Source organism: Ornithorhynchus anatinus, chromosome X1, assembly GCF_004115215.2.
Source record: "Ornithorhynchus anatinus isolate Pmale09 chromosome X1, mOrnAna1.pri.v4, whole genome shotgun sequence".
In the NCBI taxonomy this organism is placed as follows: domain Eukaryota; kingdom Metazoa; phylum Chordata; class Mammalia; order Monotremata; family Ornithorhynchidae; genus Ornithorhynchus; species Ornithorhynchus anatinus.
Genome location: NC_041749.1, coordinates 91,878,170 through 91,897,194, shown reverse-complemented (window position 1 = coordinate 91,897,194; position 19,025 = coordinate 91,878,170). Strand labels below are relative to the sequence as shown.

General features: G+C 47.3%; 1 long non-coding RNA gene across 2 annotated transcripts in view; it reads right to left on the bottom strand.

Annotated features, from left to right (window-relative positions):
• LOC114806414 overlaps positions 1-19,025 on the bottom strand; it is a 29,363-nt gene that overhangs the window by 6,101 nt on the left and 4,237 nt on the right. For both annotated transcript variants that reach the window (XR_003754445.2, XR_003754444.2), the window contains exon 3: positions 2,837-2,983. This is a non-coding gene — a long non-coding RNA (uncharacterized LOC114806414). The remainder of the gene's footprint in view (positions 1-2,836; positions 2,984-19,025) is intronic.

Below are 19,025 nucleotides of genomic sequence, written 5' to 3'. Positions count from 1 at the left end.
TTTTCTACCTCCTTTTTCCCCTCTCCCTCCCAGTCTACCCCACCAACTACCACTCTACCCCAAGAGGAGGGTGATAGGGCAAGCAGGATGACTTCCTATGTCTCAGCAAAAGGAGCCAGTGGGGGTCTTGTTGGAAGAGCCCACAGTTTACCCAAACCAGAGCCAAGTTGCATGTTTGGCTTGGCAAGGAGATTTTTTTGTGTGTGGGTGTGGAGCAGATAGGGGTGCACTAGCTAAGTCTGTCATGTGCTTACAGCACTGTTGGGCCTTATTATTTCCATTCCAGAGGTTTGGAAAAGGAAAAACAGGAAGATTGATTTGCCCAGAATTTTAGAGCAAATCAGTGGCAGAGTTGGACTTCTGATTCTCAACTAGATGCTGTGGCAGTTTAGCACAGGATCTTGTTAATGACGACTCCCCTAAATTATGCTCAGGCAATCAAGGGTATGTATTATTATGCTAGCATTTGTTAAGCACTTACTATGTGTCAAACAGTGTTCCAAGCACTGGGATGATGATACAAGTTAATCAGGTCCGACACAGTCTGACCCACATGGGACTCACAGTCTAAGTAGGAGGAAGAACAGGTATTGAATCCCCATTTTACAAATGAGGACACTGAGGCCCAGAGAAGTAAAATGACTTGCCCAAGGTCACACAAGAGGCAAGTGGTAGAGTTGCGAATAGAACCCAGGTCCTCTGACTCCCAGGCCCATGCACTTTCCACTAGGGCACGCTGCTTCTCAACAGCGTGCGACAGTACTGTACTTTATGACTACTTACTCTGTGCACAGCACTGTACTAAGTGTTTGGGAGAGCACAATAATAACAATAATAATTATGGTACTTGTTAAGCACTCACTCTGTGCCAAGCACTGTCCTAAACATTGGGGTAGATAAAAAGTAAATCAGGTTAGACAGAGTGCCTGTCCCCCAAGGGGCTCACATTCTTAATCCTCATTTTACAGATGAGATAATGGGGGCCCAGAAAAGTTAAATGACTTACTTGCCCAAGGTCACACAGCAGACACATGGCAGAGCTGGGATTAGAACACAGGTCCTTCCATAACTTCCAGACCTGTGCTCCATCCACTAAACCACGCTGCTTTAGTAGACACCTCCCGTGCCCCCACGGTGTTTACAGTCTACTCGTGCTATTTGCCAGGTGTGGTTCTTCCCAGCTCCTCATTTCCCCCTCTGATCTAGCTGCTCCTCCCCCAGGAGGAGATGTTGAAAGTGCAAGGTGGCTGGAAATCTTGTGATCCTACTCCTGCCCCCTAATTCTTCCACAGCCTCCACTCCACAGTAGGCCCTGTCAATCAATCAGTGGTATTTAGTGAGCACTTACTAAGTTCAGAGCACTATCCTAAGTGCTTGGGAGAGTACAACAGAATTAGAGAAGCAGCATGGCTTAGTGGGAAGAGTGCGGGCTTGGGAGTCAGAGGTTGTGGGTTCTAATTCCACCTCTGCCACTTGTCAGCTGTGTGACATTGGGCAAGTCACTTCATTGGGCCTCAGTTACCTCGTCTGGAAAATGGGGATTAATAAAACTAATAATGTTGGTATCTGCCCCTTAGCTGTGTGACTGTGGGCAAGTCACTTCACTTCTCTGTGCCTCAGTTCCCTCATCTGTAAAATGGGGATGAAGACTGTGAGCCTCACGTGGGACAACCTCATTCCCCTGTATCTACCCCAGCGCTTAGAACAGTGCTCTGCACGTAGTAAGCGCTTAACAAATACCAACATTATTATTATTATTATTAAGCACTGGGGTAGATACAGGGTAATCAGGTTGTCCCATGTGAGGCTCACAGTCTCAAACCCCATTTTACAGATGAGGTCACTGAGGCACAGAGAAGCGAAGTGACTTGCCCACAGTCACACAGCTGATAAGTGGCAGAGCCAGGATTCAAACCCATGATCTCTGCCTCCCAAGCCCGGGCTCTTTCCACTGAGCCACGCCGCTTCTCTAAGACTGTGAGCCCTACGTGGGACAACCTGATTACCCTGTATCTGCCCCAGTGCTTGGAACAGTGCTTGGTACACAGTAAGCGCTTAACAAATACCACAATCATTATTAGCGGACGCATTCCCCGCCCACAACGAGCTGACGGGCCCGAGGCACGATCTGCCCTCCTGTTGGCCGGTAATGACGGCCTGTGCCAAAGTCTGAATCTCCGCCTTTAAAAGGTCCCCTCCTGTCTGCATTAATTGTGACCCTGGCCGTAATCTCGGTATCATTTCTCCTCCAGTGCGCACTCCTCTCGATTTGGGCCTAAAATGCCGTTTTGCAAATAACCCCACACTGCTCACGCCTAGCCGGACTCACCACCCTGCCAATTCAAACGTACTACTGCCACCTCCTGGCCGACATCTGAATTGCAACGGTAGAGCCTAGGGCCGGAATCACAGCATGGCTAATCGCAGCTCAGTGCCGCTTCCCGATATCCTTAACAATTTATCGCCCTGCAAAAAGAAGTCCAGCTCGGACCTAACTGAGAAATTTGCAAATCCGCACTCAATGCGGCCACGATTTAACCTCGATCCTCCTCAGCGACAGGCTGTAACGTGAAGTCCGTGGCTGGAATTTCAACCCCGTTCGTTGCACATCAATCCTTTCCACCCTCAGTCACGTGGGCCGAATTCATTTTGAGCACGGGGGTGAACGACACGCTCAGAGCTCGGGCTTACAGGCTTAGATGCGAGAGGGCTCTGAAATGGTGTTAACGGCAAAATATGGATGTGTTTTGAAGAACTCTACCCCAAGAGCCTTAATGGCGATTCACGGTGAAATAAGGTCTGGATTCAGGAAATACTTTCTATTTCAGCTACGTACCATTGTTTTTAAACTGCATGCCCGCTCCACAAACTCACCCACCAGCTCGCCGGTTATTGAGAGTCGGTATGGTGTTTATTAAACGTTTAGGTCGTGCAGTCCCAGGCTAAATTGGGGGGGAGGGGGAAGGGGTGGAGAAGCAGACACCTAGAACAGAGGAGTACAAAACAATAGATAAAACCAACTTGCATGTTAGCAGTGTTAAACAAAATAGCTAAACAACCTTTCTTGTAGGGAAGAGTTCTCACATTCTCCACGGCTCAGCGGCCTCTCTAGTGTTCTTTTATTCATTTGTATGGTTATATTTTATTTATATACTTGTACATTCAGTTATTTGTTTTGCCGCTTTATCTTGATGTGTCTGTACTGTTTCCAGCTTATCTGTGCTCTTCCTCCTGCTTTCCTTATCTGTAAATCATTTTCACCTCCCTCATTAGATTGTCGGCTTGAGGGCAGGAAGCGTGTGTCTTGCTATTGTGGTTCTCTCCCGAGCACTTAGTACAGTGTCTAGCCCTCCAGCAGGCTTTTAGTAAAATACCAGTGATTGATGGATTCTCTGCAGACTCCTGCAGGGCCATGGGGCTTCTACCAGGAAAGCAGAAGTCAGGTAAATAGTTGAAGCTACTTCCTCAAAACACACTGCTGCGGTCCATAGATGTTTGAGGATAAATGGGGTAATAAAAATAATGATTCTGAGCACCCCTGAGGGACAGAAACCACGTCTAATTCCCAACTGTGTATTCTTTCCCAGTGCTCAGTACAGTGCTCTGCACAAAGTAAGCACTTAAAATATACTATTTCTACAACTATTGTGGTGTTGGTTAAGTGCTTCAACAATAATCACAATGGTATTTGTTAATCAATGGTATTTACTGAGTACTTACTATAGGCAGAACACTGTACCAAGCACTAGGAAGAGTACAATGCAGCAGAATTAGCAGGCACGTTCCCTGCCCATAACCAGCTTACAGTGCTTACCGTGTCTCAAGCACTGTTCTAAGCCCTGGGGCAGATACAAATGTAATCAGGTCGATTGCAGTTCTTGTCCCTGAGGCAGTTTCCTCACTGAGATTAAGTGACTCGGTCCAGGTCACACAAGCTAATAATAGCTGGGACTAGAGTTTAGGTCTCAACTCACAGTCCTATGCCCTTTCCATTCGGCACACGTCTCCCCACTCTTCAAAAACCTTCGATGATTGCCATTCCTCTCCACAACAAGCAGAAATGCCTGACCACTGGCTTTAAGGCACTCGGTCAGCTCTGTCCCTCTTGCTTACACACACTTTCTTCTCCCACTACACCCCAGTCTGTTCTACGGTCCTCTCAAGCTAACCTACTCCCTATACCTGGTTCTCATCTCTCCCCCTTCTGACCCCTTGCTCACACTCAGCCTCCTGCCTGGAACGTACTCTCCCTTCACATCTAACAGACCGCTGCTCTCCCCTTCTGAAATCCTACTTCCTCTGGGAGGTTTCCCTCAATTGATTCTGCTTCTCCCCAGGTCATAGCCCCCTCAGCACTCTTGTACCAGCTCCAAATTTCATGCCCACCATGGTATTTGTGTTAAGCTCTTACTATGTGCCAAGCACTGTTCTAAGTGCTGGGATAGATACAAGTTAATCAGGTTGGCCATTGTGCCTGTCCCACACAGGGCTCACAGTCTAAGTAGGAGGGAGTAGTATTTAATCCCTTCTTTACAGACAGGGTAACTGAGGCACAGAGAAGTTAAGTAACCTGCCCAAGATCACATAGCAGACACACGTCAGAACCGGGATTAGAACCCAGGTCCTCTGATTCCCAGGCCTTTGTGTTCTTTCCACTAGGCCACACTGCTTCTCAACTGTAGCATTTCTGTACACACTGACTTATGTGTGCTGCTATTTAAACACTTACCCCCATCTCAACGGTCCATTCTCTTCCTCCTATTTAAAATTTATTTTGCGTTTGTCTCCCCCTCCCTAGATTGTAAACTCCTTGAAGGGAATGATCGCTCATTGTGGACTGGGAATGTCTCTACCATGTGCTCTGCATACAGTATGCGCTCAATAAATTGAATTGATCGTTTCTTCTATTGACCCTCTCCCAAGCTCTTCTGCACACAGTTAAGTGCTCAATAACTACTATTGAATGGGCTGTAAAATCGTTGTGGTTAGGAAACATGTTTATCAACTATGTCGTATTGTACTCTCCCAAGCACTTAGCCCAGTGCTCTGCCCACACCAATTTTCCACCAAACCACTCTGGGAAGCGGCGTGGCTTAGTGGACAGAGCACGGACTTGGGAGTCAGAGGATATGGATTCTAATCCCGGCTCTGCCACTTGTCTGCTGAGTGACCTTGGGTAAGCCATTTAACTTCTCTGAGCCTCAGTTACCTCATCTGTAAAATGGGGATTCAAACTGTGAGCCCCCCCGTGGGATAACCTGATTAACTTGTATCTACCCCAGCGCTTAGAACTGTGCTCAGCACATAGTAAACATTTAACAAATACCATAATTATTATTTCACTCTCCTTCCTTCCTTATGTGCTCCCTTTTCCACTCCTCCCCTCTTTCCTCTCCTCATGTCTTTTCCTCTTCTATTCTCCTTCTTTTCCTTCCCTCTCCTCTCCATCTCTCCTCACCTTCCCTCTCCTGTCCTATCCTCCAATCCCCTCTCGACATCTCTCCGCTCCTCTTTACCCCTCTCCTTCCCTTTCTCCACTGTTCTCCCCTCTTCCCTTTGCCAATCCTCCCCCACACTTTCCTCTTCACATGTCCTTTCTTCTCTATCTGCCCATCCCTCTTCTTTCTCCTCTCCTCCTCTGCTCTTCCCCTCTCTTCCCCTCTCCTCTAGTCTCTTCCCTTCCCCTCTCCTCCCATCCCCTTTTCTTCCTCCTCCTCTCCCATTACTTCTCCTATGTCCTCTCTTCTCCTCTCCCCCATTCCTTCCCCTCGCCTATCCTCTCCTTCCTTCCCATCCCTTCTCCTCTCGACTCATTCCTTCCCCACCCCTCTTCTCTCCTCTGTCTCCCCATTTCTCTCCTCCAAACTTGTCATTCACGGTTGAAAATTTCACCATCCTCCTTCTCCCAGAAGCCTGCAACCTTGGTATCAAAGACCTCTGTCTTTTACCTCTCACCTTAAGTTTGTCACTAAATCCTACCAGTTTTCCTCCCCCACATTTCCCTTCGTCTCCTCTCCATGCTCATGGCCACCATCCTGGTTCCAGCTCTTATTGTTTCCTGACTAGCCAACTGCATCAACTTCCTCACTGGTTTCCCTCTAGACTGTAAGATCGTTGAGGTCAAGGACCGTGTCTACCAACTCTGTTATATTGTAGTCTCCTAAGCACTTAGCCCAGTGCTCTGCATGCAGTAACCACTCAGTAAATATGATTTTCTCCCTCCGTCTCCCCTCTTCAGTCCATCCTTCAGTCTGCCCACTCCCCTCTTCAGTCTGCTGCCCATATCATCTTTCTACAATTCATTCAGTAGTATTTTTTGAGCGCTTACTATGTGCAGAGCACTGTACTAAGCGCTTGGAATGTACAAGTCGGCAACAGACAGAGACAGTCCCTGCCATTTGACGGGCTTACAGTCTAATCGGGGGAGACAGGCAGACAAGAACAATGGCAATAAATAGAGTCAAGGGGAAGAACATCTCATAGAAACAATGGCAACTAAATCGAATCAGGGTGATGTACATCTCATTAAACAAAATAAACAAAATAAATAGGGTGATAAAGATATATACAGTCGAGCAGACGAGTACAGTGCTGAGGGGGTGGGACGGGAGAGGGGGAGGAGGAGAGGGAAAGGGGGGAGAAGAGGGTTTAGCTGCAGAGAGGTGAAGGGGGGTGGAGGGAGCAGAGGGAAAAAGGGGGGAGCTCAGTCTGGGAAGGCCTCTTGGAGGAGGTGAGTTTTAAGTAGGGATTTAAAGAGGGGAAGAGAATTTGATTGTCTGAGATGAGGAGGGAGGGCATTCCAGGACCGCGGGAGGACGTGGCCCAGGGGTCAACGGCGGGATAGGCGAGACCGAGGGACGGTGAGGAGGTGGGCGGCAGAGTTGTCATTCTGAATATAACCCTCCAACACCTCAGAAACCTACCCATTTCCTTCCATATCACTCAGAAGCTCCTGACCACTGGCTTCAAGGCTGTCACCAGTTCCCTCCGTTCTACCTAGGCTAATTTTCTTACTGTACCTCACTCTTCACTCTCCCAGCTCTGATGTTTGTGGTTGCATCTATTTATGGTGAGTATGGGGATGAGAACCTCATGCCTGTGTGTTTAGAGAGTATGGCAGGGGAAAGTGTGTTGGTTCAACTGCAATTATGTATATTCACATATGAATGGGGATATGGCTACATATTTGTTGGAATATGGGGAGGATAAGTGAATAGAGGGGGTGTATATGTTTGGAAGAGGTATGGATATGTTGGGGAAAGGCTTGGGGGAAGAGGAAGGATAAAGGTAGGTGTGTATGAGGGTACTGTTCTTGACCTGTTTATCAATAATAATAATAATAAAAGCAATAATGATGATAATAATAATAGTAGCACTTGTTAAACACTCACTATTGAGAAGCAGCGTGGCTCAGTGGAAAGAGCATGGGCTTTGGAGTCAGGGCTCATGAGTTCGAATCCCAGCTCTGCCACTTGTCGGCTGTGTGACTGTGGGCAAGTCACTTAACTTCTCTGTGCCTCAGTTCCCTCATCTGTAAAATGGGGATTAAGACTGTGACCCCCACATGGGACAACCTGATTCCCCTATGTCTACCCCAGCGCTTAGAACAGTGCTCGGCACATAGTAAGCGCTTAACAAATACCAACATTATTACCTGTCAGCTGTGTGACTTGGGCAAGTCACTTAACTTCTCAGTGCCTCAGTTACCTCATCTGTAAAATGGGGATTAAGACTGTGAGCCTCATGTGAGACAACCTGATTACCCTGTATCTACCCCAGCGCTTAGAACAGTGCTCGGCCCATAGTAAGTGCTTAACAAATACTAACATTATTATTATATGCCAAGCACTGGTACAAGATTATCATCTTGGACACCATCCTTGTCCCACACGGGGCTCACAATTGAAATGGGAAACACGGTAGGGATTTTACCCCCATTTTATAGATGAGGAAAGAGAGGCCCAGAGACGTTAAGTGATTTGCCCAAGGTCACACAGCAGGCACGTGGCAGAGCCAGGATAAGAACCGAGGTCTCCCGACTCCCAGTATTTGGCTCTTTCCTCTAGATCACACTGCCTCCATGTTTCAGTAGGCTGCCATACGTACATGGTTGGGTCATCTCCTTGCTCCCAAAGGAAGCCACTGATGTCAGGACGTTCCACCATCACCTCTGGAGTTCTGAGTCAGTTTATCCAGTTAACAAGGGCAGGAAGTCCTCCTACCTGGAGAAGGCTCCTTCGGTTAGCCACTCCTCTGCAGGCCCTGGCCATTTACTTCCCCAGCAGCCCTTTGTGGGAAGGTGGCAGTCGGGTTTGTGTGACTGAGATTGGCATTTATAGAGGTTTTTTTGTGTGTGTGGCCCCCTCATATGGCAGCCATTTGGGAACGTGTCCTAGATAACTGATGAAATCCCCAGAGAAAGGGGAAGGTACATGATGTTCTCTGTGAAAAGTCCTTGCTGAGGGCCCCTCGCCTTTTCCTGGCAATCACAGCAAGCATCTTCCCCAACAGCTGTTGCTTGTGGGCAGTTTCCCTAGTAAGTGACCATAGCAACCACCTGTCTGGGAAACTGCCATGGAGATAGAGTAACCTGAGCCATTTCTCTGGAGAAGTGCTTCCCTGCCTGACCCAACCTGGGCAAATTAGATGCATTGAAACATTTTGAATGAGCCGAGGCTTTAAGCTTCAGTCCTCCCTCTGGCCTGGCTCTCCCTCCCCCTTCCTATCTGACAGACCACCACTCTCCCCACTTTATTTAAATCTCATCTCCCCCAGGGCACCTTCCTCGACTAAGCCCCCATTTCCCCTACTCCCTTTCCCTCTGCGTCACCCTTGCACTTGGCCCTGTACCCTTTAAGCGCTTGATAATTCACCCCACCTTCAGCCCCACAGCACTTAAGTGCAAATCTGTCATGTCTGCCTTCTCCCCTAGCCTGTAAACTCCTAGTGGGCAGGGAATGTGTCTACCAACTCTGTTGTACTGTACTCTCCCAAGGGCTTAGTTAGGTGCTCTGTGCACAGTAAGCATTCAATAAATGCAATTGATTGAGTGATCGATTGATTTAGGGAATGGAAGTCAACCATGCAACTCTAAGTAAGAGTGAGATCACCTCCTTTATGTGGGAAGCAGCGTGGCTCAGTGGAAAGAGCACAGGCTTTGGAGTCAGGGCTCATGAGTTCAAATCCCAGCTCTGCCACTTGTCGGCTGTGTGACCGTGGGCAAGTCACTTCACTTCTCTGGGCCTCAGTTCCCTCATCTGTAAAATGGGGATTAAGACTGTGAGCCCCCCGTGGGACAACCTGATTCCCCTATGTCTACCCCAGCGCTTAGAACGGTGCTCGGCACATAGCGAGCGCTTAACAGATACCAACATGGAGAAGGAGCGTGGCTCAGTGGAAAGAGCACGGGCTTTGGAGTCAGGGCTCATGAGTTCGAATCCCAGCTCTGCCACTTGTCGGCTGTGTGACTGTGGGCAAGTCACTTAACTTCTCTGTGCCCCAGTTCCCTCATCTGTAAAATGGGGATTAAGACTGTGAGCCCCACGTGGGACAACCTGATTCCCCTATGTCTACCCCAGCGCTTAGAACAGTGCTCAGCACATAGTAAGCGCTTAACAAATACCAACATTATTATTATTATTATATATAGAGGCCCGGCCTCTGATAACATTGAGGGAGGAGGAGGTGAGGGGGCTTACCACCAGAGGAAATCAAGCAGTTACCAAATTGCTGCTAACATCCTGGGAAAGGAACACTTGGGGGAGGTGAACCAAAATGCAGTGCCCCGCCCATCTCTTACTCTCTAGGTTTGGGATAGAAGGGGGAAATGAGCCGGGGGGCCAAGGGCACTCTTCCATCACAATGGATACGACAATAAGCAGACACAAGCAAGCAGTTCAATTCCATTTTCTGAAGCCACAATAGCACAAGAGAACTTTCTCTCCTTTTCTTTCTCTCTTCCTCTCCTTTCACACCTCCAGCCCCTTGCTCCTATGTCCTCCCTTAGGCCTGGAACTTCCTTCCCCTTCAAAATGACTAAACTTCAGCCCTCCCCTTATTTAAAGCCATCCTGAAATCCCACTTCCCCCAGGAGGCATTCCCTAAATGCTTTTTTTTTCTTCTCCCTCAGCCTTTTTGCATTCATAGCCACTCAGAACAGTTAGATACCTATAGATGTATACACTCTACTATTTAAGTATTACTATTAAGTAGCACTATTTGGGGAAGCAGCTCCGCCACTTGTCTGCTGTGTGACCTCACTTAACTTCTCTGTGCCTCAGTTTCCTCATCTGCAAAATGGGAATTCAATACCTGTTCACCCTCCCACTTAGACTGTGAGCCCCATGTGAGACCTAATTTTTGAGACTGTGAGCCCCACATGGGACAGGGACCGTGTCCAACCTGATTTGCTTGTATCCAGCCCAGCGCTTAGTACGGTGCCTGGTACAAAGTAAAGTGCTTAAATACTGCAATTATTATTATTATTATTAGCCTATTGCCGCTTCCCCTCTCTGTAACTGATTTTAATGTCCACCTCCCCTGTAGACTGTAACCTCCTCGGGGCAGGGATCATATCTACCATGGCTTAGTGGAAAGAGCCCGGGCTTGGGAGTCAGAGGTCATAGGTTCTAATCCCGCCTCCGCCACTTGTCTGCTGTGTGACCTTGGGCAAGTCACTTATTCAATAGTATTTATTGAGCGCTATGTGCAGAGCACTGTACTAAGCGCTTAGCTTCTCTATGCCTCAGTTACCTCTTCTGTAAAATGGGGATTGAGCCTGTGAGCCGTACATGGGACAACCTGATCACCTTGTATCTACCCCAGTGCTTAGAACAGTGCTTGGCACATAGTAAGTGCTTAACAAATACCATAATTATTATTATTATTAGAACAGAGGTACATAACAGTTGTGCTCTCCCAAGAGCTTTGTACAGTGCTCTGCACACAGTAAGCACACAAATAATAATAATAATGATGGTATTTGTCAAGTGCTTACTATGTGAAAAGCACTGTTCTAAGCGCTGGGGGGATACAAGGTGATCAGGTTGTCCCACATGGGGCTCACAGTCTTAATCCCCATTTTACAGCTGAGGTAACCGAGGCACAGAGAAGTGAAGTGACTTGCCCAAAGTCATCTGACAGGCGGCGGAGCCGGGATTAGAACCCATGACCTCTGACTCCCAAGCCTGGGCTCTTTCCACTGAGCCATGCTGCTTCCCCATAAATACCAGTGATTGATGGATTGGGAGGAACGAAGAAGCGTGGCCTAGTGGATAGAGCATGGGCCTGGGAGAGAGAAAGTCATGGGTTCTAATCCTGGATCTTCCACTTCTCTGCTGTGTGACCTCGGGTAAGTCACTTTACTTCTCTGTGCCTCATTTACCTCATCTATCAAATGGGGATTAAGACTGTGAGCCCGATGTGGAAAGGGACAGTGTCCAACCTGATTTGTTTGTATTCCCCCCACAGCATTTAGTACAGTGCCTGGCACATAGGAAGCATTTAACCAATACCGTCATTATTATCGTTATTAACGAAAAGAGCGGGTTGGGGAAGAGCAGGTGAAGAGAGCACTTATGAAAGGGGAGTGACTTGGTAGAAGTTTTTGCTTGATGTGGAAGGACAGAGGAAGCCAGTGGAGGGTTTTGAGGAGCAGAGAAATGTGCACCGAGCACCGCTTCCGGAACATGATTTGTGCAGCAGTGTGGTGTATAGATTAGAGAGGAGAGAGGCTGGGGGCAGAGAGACCAACTAGGGGGCTGATATAATATGACCGACCAGAGCTTGTACCAAAGTGATAGCTGTTTTGGTGGAGAGGAAGGGATGGATTCAAGAGATGTTGTGTGGAAAGATATGGCAGGTTCTCGTAGTAGATTGAATGTGAAAGCTGAAGAAAGTGGGAGAAAGTGGATAGGCTGGGAAAAGGTTACAGGAATTGGAATATTGAATTGACTAAAATTTGGACCAGTTATATAGCTGAGGTGATAATTTTATGAGAAATTAAGGGCAAGTTGTTTCATCCAAAGCTAAGTTTGCTTATGGGGAAATGTGGGGGAAGGGTGACCCTGTACATTTGGCCAATATAGTTTATCATTGTCTATTTCATAAGAATGTCCAGTGTGCAAACAGCATAAGTACAAGGACTTTCTATCCATCCAGGAACAGCTTTCAAAATGGAATCTTAGCCACAGTTAATAATGTTGGTATTTGTTAGGCGCTTACTACGTGCCGAGCACTGTTCTAAGCGCTGGGGTAGACATAGGGGAATCAGGTTGTCCCACGTGGGGCTCACAGTCTTAATCCCCATTTTACAGATGAGGGAACTGAGGCACAGAGAAGTTAAGTGACTTGCCCACAGTCACACAGCCGACAAGTGGCAGAGCTGGGATTCGAACTCATGAGCCCTGACTCCAAAGCCCATGCTCTTTCCACTGAGCCACGCTGCTTCTCCAGCGTGCAAACAGTTGTACCTATTTTAATGGGTCAGGATTGCCCTATAACATTTCACTTTTTGTTCTCCTCTTGCTGGCTACTGTATTTTGCACCAAACCTGACATGTTTACCAATCAGTTATTAAGTCATCGCTATTCAATTCACACCTCTTCCAGATAGAAGCAGTTTTTATTCAGAATGCATGCAGGGAAGAAATGATTTTCATCCAAAGGAAAGTAAGTACTCGACTACTGTAAAAGAGTTGCACCTTCACAAGAACTGATCTCCTTTTGTGGACCTGGATCCCACGGTAGTTAACACTTAAGTTGAACTGTGATTGGCAGCCCGTGATAATCAAACCTAAGCCTCTTTCCTAGAACCATAGGGTTGGAACAACATCCCAACAGATGTGTGTCTGCAAATAAAAAAACCGGAATGCCCATCACAAATATTTTGAAGTTCACCCTCTTCCTTGCAAGCACACTGGAATTAAATAGCTGAAACCAGCACTGTTCTACTTAAACCCTCCCCCCAGCAAACTGTGACTCTCCCAGGGAGAAAAGGTGAGAAAGGTATTTCCCAAGATGATCAATCTCCCTGCCTTCGGTAAATCTAGATCATCCCAAATATCTGGGAAGGTTTCCTGGTTTGAAAGATCCCCCAGAGACATTCCACAACCTTGCTAACTGCACACAACCGTTCAATCTTTATTTGTTCGTTTGCTTAACAACTAAAAGCAGAAATCCTGAGCCAAAAGCATAAAGGATGGTTGCTGCCAGGATAAGGGTCATGGCCCTACAGGCGGTAGAAAGGTCCCTGTGAGCTCTTGTGCATGCAATGAGCTGTATATTGATCTACACACTGAGTATTAATGGACTAACCCATAGCCTAGTAAAATGTAGCAAAAAAACTGAGGGGGGATGGGAGGCAGGAGGAGAGTGAGAAGAGGGCGTGCAAGAGGGGAATCCAGGAGCAGAGGCAGAGTCAAAGGAGCTTTTGTTCTGCAGGGGGGTTGGGGGGCGGGGGAGAAAGGTGGTCAGAATAGAAGGGAGCATATGTGGAAAAACCCCAGGATTAGGATCTGCTCTGGAATTTGAACAGCAATTACAGGACCAAGTGTCCCAGGGGCCCCGATTATCCAGGAAGCTGGAATCCACCCTCCTCCCCGCCCCACCACCTCTCACCCCCTCCAGTCTGGTTCAGGCATGGTAATGTCTGGTTGGAAATTGTATATCCTTGGAGGGAAAGGAAGCACATGCTGATGCTCCCAAGGATTGCGAGAAATCATCCCCCTCACATCCCTCCCCAGTGGGAGGAAGGACCCATATCAAAATGGCGTATTCTGGGATCAGCTGACCCAAGGACATGTTCAAGGGTGTCCTGAAATTGCAACTTTTTCTCATGGGTGGGAGACAGCCCAGGGTATGACTTTAATCGTTATATAAAAACTTAGTTGAAGGCTACCACGCCAGGCCCGACCTCCCTTCTCTGCAATCTCACATTTCCTCCTGCCGCTGGCAACTCAAGCTCAACATGTCCAAAATGAACTCATCTTCCCCGCCAAACCCTCTCCTCCTTGGAACTTTCCCATCACTGTTACCAACAATGTTCACACCAACACCATCCTTCCCAGTGTCTCCAGCCCACAACCTTGGCATTTCCCTCCGTCTTTCAACCCCCGTATTTAGTCTGTCGCCAAATCCTGTCAGTTCTTCCTTTACCATATCTCCAGCATCCATCCCTTCCTGCCACCACGCTGGTCCACGCGCTTGTGATATCCCAACTTGACTGCTCACCAGCCTCTTTCCTGACACCAGTCTCGCCCCTCTCCAGTCCACATTTCCCTCTATTGTCCAGATCATTTTTCGGGAACATCATTCTACACACACCGCCCAACCCCTCAAAAAAAGCCTCCAGTGGCTTTTGCATATTCCTCTGCATGTCAAACCAACTGCTGACTGGTGACTTTAAGGCCTACAACCAGCTCTCTCTCCACTACTTATCCTGGCTCTCTCCCTCCTTAGCCAGTTCACCCACTTCTTTCCTCTAATAATAATAATGTTGGTATTTGTTAAGCGCTTACTATGTGCAGAGCACTCTTCTAAGCGCTGGGGCAGATACAGGGTAATCAGTTTGTCCCACGTGAGGCTCACAGATAATCCCCATTTTACAGATGAGGTAACTGAGGCACAGAGAAGTTAAGTGACTTGCCCACAGTCACACAGCTGACACGTGGCAGAGCCGGGAGTCGAACCCATGACCTCTGATTCCGACTCCCACGCTCTTTTCACTGAGCCACACTGCTCTAGAGCCCAACCTATTCACAGTGCCTCGATCTCATCTCTCCCACCCCCAAACTCTTGCTCAAACCCTCCCTTCTGCCTGGAACTCCCTCCCCTTTCACATCCAGCACACCACAGGTCTCCCCATCTTCAAGGCCCTTCTGAAATCTCCTCCAGGAGGTCTTCCCTGATTAGTCCCTCAACTCCACAACCTGTATCCCTCCCCAAATGCCACTTCAGCATTTGTGTCACCCAAGCACTTGGGTACTCATTGCACCACTCCCACCCACCTCCATCAAAGACTCTCGTTGCATCTCTTTATACTCTATTGCTTCCTCCTCCCTGTAATTTTAGCATTTGCCTCCCCAGCTAAGTTTCAGGCTCCTTGACAGCAGGGAGCGTGTTGACTACTTCTGTTGTACTGCCAAGCACACAGTACAGTGCTCTGCATACAGTAGGTGCTCAGTAAATACCACTGACTGATTTAACCTTGGAAGAGCTTAATAAATGCATGTTGAATGACTACGGTCTATTTGCAAGTTACAATTGGGAGAAATCCAGGCTATTTACTGAAAAGTACAGGGAATACTCTTCCCCTTTCTCTTGGAGGAGCAACATGGCCAAGTGGAAAGAGCATGGACCTGGGTTCTAATTCCAGCTCTGCCACTTGTCTGCAGTGTGACCTTGGGCAAGTCACTTCACTTCTCTGTGCCTGTAAAACAGGGATTCGAATAATAGTAATAATTATGGTATTTGTTAAGCACTTGCTATGTGCCAGGCACTGTACTAAGCACTGGGGTGGATACAAGCAAATCAGGTTGGACCCAATCCCTGTCCCACGTGGGGCTCACAGTTTCGATCCCCACTTTACAGATGAGGTAACTGAAGCACAGAGAAGTTAAGTGACTTGCCCAAGGTCACCCAGCAGACAAGTGGCAGACAGGAATTAGAACCCATGACCTTCAATTACCCGTTCGTCCTACTTAGTCTGGGAGCCCCACATAGGACAGGGACTCTGACCTGATTAATTTGCATCTACCCCAGCGCTTAGAACAGTCCTTAACATTTAGTAGTTGCTTAACAAGAACCATCATTATAATTATTCTGTCTCTCTCTTTCCCTATCCCGCCGCCCCCCTCCCATCCCTCAGTTCTGTTGTTCTAAAGCAGGGATGAGTAACCCTCTGGAACACCACCACTCCGAGAACACTAGCATGGGTGGGCTAGCTCTCCAGAGCTAGTTCAGGGCTGGTTCTACCGTGGGAGAAAGTGACTGCTTTAACCTCTTCACTAGCTCTCAGCCTCCAACTGGGAGGACTTTGTGGGCAGCCCTCCACATGCCTCAGAAACTTAGATGTGGCCTTTTGGACAAAATAATTGCCCACCCTCGATTAAACTGCGTCTTTTGCCCTATCAAGCAAAAACTCCTCACAATTGACGTCAAGGCTCTCCACCAGCATTTCCCACTTCACTTATCAGATCTCATTATCTTCTACTCTCCACCTCACCCTCTTCATCCCTAAGTGCCAAATGGGAGGACTTTGTGGACAGCCCTCCACATACCTCAGAAACTTAGATTTGGCCTTTTCGCCAAAATAATTGCCCGCCCTTGATTTGACTGCTTCTTCCTCGCTATCAAGCAAAAACTCCTCACAATTGACGTCACGGCTCTCCACCAGCATTCTACTTCACTTATCAGCTCTCATTATCTGCTACTCTTCACCTCTCTTCATCCCTACCTAGCTCATCTCCTAACCATACATCAGTCTCAATTCTCCTGCCCCTGACAACTCACTCACAGTGCTCCAGCCCTGGCCTTGAACTACCCCCTCCCGCCCCAAAAAGTCTAGCTCTCCTCATCTTCAAAGCCCTCTTGGATTCCCACTTCCTCCAGGAATAATAATAATAATAATAATGGCATTTATTAAGCGCTTACTATGTGCAAAGCACTGTTCTAAGCGCTGGGGAGGATACAAGGTGATCAGGTTGTCCCACGTGAGGCTCACAGTCTTAATCCCCATTTTACAGATGAGGTAACTGAGGCACAGAGAAGTTAAGTGACTTGCCCAAAGTCACACAGCTGAAAAGCTGCGGAACCAGAAGCTTTCCACTGTTAATAATAATAATAGTAATGTTGGTATTTGTTAAGCGCTTACTATGTGCAGAGTACTGTTCTAAGCACTGGGGTAGATACAGGGTAATCAGGTTGTCCCACGTGAGGCTCACAGTCTTAATCCCCATTTTACAGATGAGGGAACTGAGGCACAGAGACGTTAAGTGACTTGCCCACAGTCACACAGTTGAAAGGTGGCAGGGCCAAGATTCAAACCCGTGACCTCTGACTCCCAAGCCCGTGCCTGTTCCACTGAGCCACGCTGTTACAGCAACCTTGTTGCACCAACCCAACAGCCATTTTTAACATTTGGGTATTTTATTCCTACCCTCAGCACTTAAGCACAAATCAATCAGTCAGTCATACAGCACTTACCCTGTAAAAGCACTATACTAAGCGCTTGAGAGAGTTCAATAACAGAGTTGGTAGACATATTCCCTGCCCACAGTGAGTTTACAGTCTAGAGGCAGAAACAGAGATTAATATAAATAAATTACAGATTTGAATGTAAATGCTGTGGGGTTGAGGGAGGGAGGGATAGAGAAGCAGTGTGGTTCAGTGGAAAGAGGACAGGCTTGGGAGTCAGAGGTCATGGGTTCAAATCCCGACTCTGCCACTTGTCAGCTGTGTGACTGTGGGCAAGTCACTTAACTTTGGTGCCTCAGTTCCCTCATCTGTAAAATGGGGATTAAGACTGTGAGCCTCACGTGGGGGCAAACCTGATTACCCTGTATCTCCCCCAACACTTAGAACAGTGCTCTGCACATAGTAAGCACTTAAATACCAACATTATTATTATTATAAATAAAGGGTGCAAAAAGCATGGGCCTGAGAGTCAGAGAACCTGGATTCTAATCCCAGCTCCGCCGGTTGTCTGCTTTGTGACCTTGGGCAAGTCATTTAACTTCTCTGTGCCTCAGTTATCTCATCTATAAAATGGGGATTAAGACCATGAGTTCCTCATGGGACGTGGACTGTGTCCAACCTGATTAGCTTTATCTACCCTAGTGCTCAGTACAGTGCCTGGCACATAAGTGTTTAACAAATACCGTTAGAAAAAAAGTGCAAGGACGATGCAGAATGGAGTGGGAGAAGTGGAAATGAGGTATTCAGTTGGGGAAGGCCTCTTGGAGGAGTTGTATTTTTAATAAGTCTTTGAAGGTAGGGAGAGTAAGGCTCAATAAATACTACTGATTTAATGTTACGTGTAATTTTTAATGGCACTTAAAAGCCATTTGTGTTTGCTATGTGTCAAGCACCGTACTAAACAAAAGATATAGATCAGGAAACTGAGGCCTAGAGTCAGTCACCCAAGATCACAAAGCAGCCAAGTGGTAGAGTAGGATTAGAACCCAGGCCTCCTGACCCCATGCCTGTACTCAATCAATCAGTGGTATTTACTGAGCACCAACAGCATCATGAAAGCAAAAGAACAGAGGGACATTCATGCCCTCTGGAGTTGTTTGTGGCAGAAGTCAGGTGAAAATCAATAGCATTTTTTGAGTGCTTACTATGTGCAGAGCACCAAGCCCTTGGAAAAGAACAATACAATAGAGAAGCAGGATGGCCTAGTGGATAGAGTACGGGCCTAAGTGGATAGAGTCTGGGCCTGGGAGTCAGAAGGACTTGGGTTCTAATCCCGGCTCCACCACTTGTCTGCTGTGTGACCTTGGGAATGTCACTTAACTTCTCTAAACCTCAATTATCTAATCTGTAAAATGGGGATTAAGACCGTGAGCCCCACACAGGATATGGACTGTGTCCAACCTGATTACTTTGTATCTACCCCAGCACTTAGAATAGTGCTTGGCACTTAGTAAGTGCTTAACAAATACCATTAAAAAAAAACACAGAATTACCATATGGTCCCTGCCCATGAGGAATTTACAGTTTAGAGGAAAAAGGGTGAAGGTAAAGTCTAGGCGAAGAAAGGAAACCTCCAAAGGAACAGGATCACTTCGCAAGAAGGAGGAAGAAAGCAGAAAAGGGAGCAACAGAAAAACAGATAAGAGGAAAGGAGGTGTCAACAGGGAAAAGGAGGCAGTAAATTTTCTGGCATTAACATATTTGGCAAATTCCATGAGCAGAATCCTAAAATTCTCTTTTACAACAAATAAGGGTCCCTGCTTTTACGCTTTGAGGGTGGGTACTCAAGGACTTCCCCTAAATTACTCAGAAACCAAATTCATATTCTTGACT